Here is a 3,574-nt window from a genome sequence, read left to right as displayed (position 1 = left end):
TTAATGAATATTTCATTTGGCAAACATAGGGTTAAAGAATTTTGTGGGCAGGGCTATTGGTTTAAGTACTATATTTCATTTAAAAACACACTAAGTAAGGGCATAATTGGCTTTGCATAGAAGTGAATTGGGATAAATACATGCAATTGGCAAATATAGGGTTAAAAATTTGGGGTGAGGAAAATTCATTCAAAGGGTATATTCTATTTCAAAACATAATAATAATTGGTTTCATAAAAACATAATCATAACTAATTGGGTTCATAAAAACACATACATTATTAAAAATTTCATTTGGAAAACATAGGGTTAAAAAATTATGGGGTAGACCTATTCCTTTAAATATCATAATTCATTTACAAACACAATATATAACTCATTTCATTTCATTTGGAACACACAGGGTTAAAACAGAAGGGGTGGTAATCAAAAACTAAAAAGAAACTCAAGTAACATGTTAAATGCACAAAGCAAAACATTGCATGAAAAACAGAGGGTATAAATAGAGGGAGAGTGATAGGGAGCTCATTCTCTTGTTGAACACCAGACAGTCAACATCATAGGGAACACAGTCATTGCAGCTAACCAGCATAGTTTTCTGTGTGCCAGACCTGAGGAAGACCGGGAAGAATTGAAGCGTCGTTTTTTGGCACACCTTCCTTTGTTGTTCAGTTTTAGAACATTATAAGAGTTTTTTGTTTTTTCATTTAAAAACATTAAAAATAACAAAAAATTAAAAACTTAAAAAATAAATTAAAAAAAGTTGTTTTTTGGAAAAACGCCATGGATGGCGGATGGACAGTTGTCCATTATGGGAGGGGGCGTCGACCTGCCCGCCAGCCCAGATGGGACCAAGGTTTTGGACGCTCCGCAGGGGGGATGGACCGGGCACCACGCTTCCCTTCTGGGAGGAGAGTCCCCTACCCTAGCCGGCCAGTGCCTCCCCCTAGGATGGTCCAGAACACCGGTCCCCAGTCCCGCTCGTATGCAGCGGTAGTTGGTCAAACCAACCCACGACCGGCCCGGAGGTGGTTTTCTCCGCGGGCCAGGGGGTCCGAAGTTAGACGCGAACCAGCTGACCCCCAGTTTGGGAAACTAGTTCGTAAACTGCATGGGGTGGTGAAAATGGTTCACCATCTGCAAAATGTGGCTCCCAAGCCTGGGAAGCCAGAGCCCGTATGATTGCCAGGATGGTGGAAATCTTGTCAGACATGATTAAACCGGCGGCTCCCACACAGCGTCACGGTGGACATGATCACTGGGAACGCTAAGAACTGGGGCTATAATACTTTTTAATTCTGATGGAACATTATGAAACACGCCTCGAAGAACTTCTGGGGGAACTGGCTGATCTCCTCACCCCTGAGTGGAAGACAGCTTTCGAGGTCGCTGTTCGTTGGGCTAAACGAAATCTGCCCCGCATCACACAGGATGTGATTGATCACGCCGAGGCCCTTATTACAGCCAGGGCGGACACCGGAGAACCGGTACAAGTGCAGGCCCCGCAACAAAGGGAGGTCACGGTCCAGACAACACAGCCAAGGGAGCCACGGCAACCTATTGCCAGGAGCTCAGTGGCCACTATGACCGACCGAACTGACCAGGGGCTAGAGGAGCAACAAAGCCCTCAGTGGGCAGAACCTCCCGGTGAGCAGAGGGAAGTGAGGAGGAGGATGAGAGCGACTGCAACTCAGGTTGTGGCTGAAGACAATCTTCTTCAGACTGAGGAACCTGAATTGGCAGAGGAGTTGGGAGCGTGGGGATCCCCCATTCCCAGCCCCACCCACTCAGACCTGGTGGCCCTCTTCGATGAGCTGCAAGCCGAAGAAGAAAGAGAGGAGGCGAGGCGCAGGCTCCTCAGACCTTAAGGCGAGTCACCGCCCAGGTCCATCGAGAGGCCGGCCCACGGAGGATGTTTTGAAGAGTCTTTTGACCAGTTCACCGCTCCAGAGCCACAAAGGTCAAGGGTTTACAGACACCCAAATACACAAAGAAAATTGACAGATTGGAGCTTGGTGATCGAGAAAAAGTGGCTAATTATTGGAGACTCTAACCTTTGCAGTCTACCAGATTTTTACAACAAAAACTTACAGGTTGAGAGCTTTCCAGGGGGCCATTTCCGTCACGGACAGGCCCTCATGGAGAAGACTGTGGCCCCAACCGATGTGGCAGTTGAAAAGATCATTTTATCATTCGGCATCAATAGCAGGGGGAATAAGTCCAAAGAGACAACTGTTAAAAATGTACAGGGTGCGATCAGATCTACAAAGCGGAAATTTCCCTACGCAGACATCTGGATCCCCTTGTGAATTTTTCTTCTACCCTCCCCGCAGACGAAAGGGAGAATCTCCAGACTCTAAACGAGCACATCGAAGAAACATGCCCTTCATCCCCCTCCTTCCTGACGATAAGTTTCAGACGGAGGCTGATGACGTGCATTGGACGTCTGATACTGGAAGTGCCATGTTTGACCATTGGATGGCATTTTTAAACTCCCGCACCCCCTGAGTCTGGAACAGGAGGGGGTGGAGGGAGTACAGATCCTTCCATTCTCAAGACGTGGTGGTTTTGGCAAAAAATTTCAAACTTTCCAGACCACAATACGACTTGTTAAGCAAAGGTTTATCGTTTGTTCCGACTCTGACTATAGGCAGGGATCAAAATCGCAACTTCAATTGGATATGCAGAATTATCATAGAAAGATCAAATTAGCTACATACTTTAGAAATTCGAAGAAAACACAACAATTACCTTTCATCGGACCGTCAAATTGGACACCACCATTACATGAGTTGCCGCCAGACGTCAAAAAACTAATTGATGGAGATTTGGAGAACTTTAAAAACATTACAAATTGACTCAAGAAAAATTGAATATTTCATTAGTAGAAGCACAAGCTTTGAGGGAATTAAAAACACCAAACACATAGTAATAAAGCCAGCGGACAAAGGGTCGGCTGTTGTGATTTTAAGCAGAGAACAGTACATATTTGAAGTTGAGCGACAACTAAATGACAGGACCTATTACAGGAAATTGGATAAACCAATGTATATGGAGACTATTCCTACAGTAGTCAAGATTGTAGACTCTTTGAAAAAGAAACACTTTATTAATGCCAAACAGAGACAATATTTGATTGGGAATTTACAGCCAAGAGAAAGAAGATTTTACATTTTACCAAAAATTCACAAAGCTCCAGAGAAATGGACAATCCCATATGAGGTCCCCCAGGGAGACCTATAGTTTCAGACTGCTTGGTAGTGAGACATATTTCACGGCAGAATATTTAGATTATTATTTGAATCCGTTGTCAATTAAACACCCTGCTTATGTCAGAGATACTTATCATTTTATTGAAATTGTTAAAAGTTTGAGGATCCCTTCAGATTTCTATTTCTTCTCCATGGATGTAGATAATTTGTACACTAATATCCCAATTCAGGCGGGCATCAACTGTGTCCAAAAGATTTTTGAAAAATATCCTGACCCAAAAAGGCCGGATGACGAATTACTGAAATTACTAGAAATCAATTTGACACGAAACGATTTTATGTTTGATGGGAAATTTTACTTA

The 3,574-nt window shown here is 43.7% G+C and overlaps 1 pseudogene; it reads left to right on the top strand.

The window, feature by feature from the left end:
• The first annotated feature begins 783 nt into the window (after positions 1 to 783).
• On the top strand, positions 784 to 2,508 carry LOC148190101 (uncharacterized; annotated as a pseudogene).
• Positions 2,509 to 3,574: the final 1,066 nt, after the last annotated feature.

Source organism: Plectropomus leopardus, chromosome 3, assembly GCF_026936395.1.
Source record: "Plectropomus leopardus strain MGB_pleo_1.0 chromosome 3, ASM2693639v1, whole genome shotgun sequence".
NCBI lineage: Eukaryota > Metazoa > Chordata > Actinopteri > Perciformes > Serranidae > Plectropomus > Plectropomus leopardus.
This window is presented reverse-complemented; position numbering and strand designations above follow the sequence as displayed.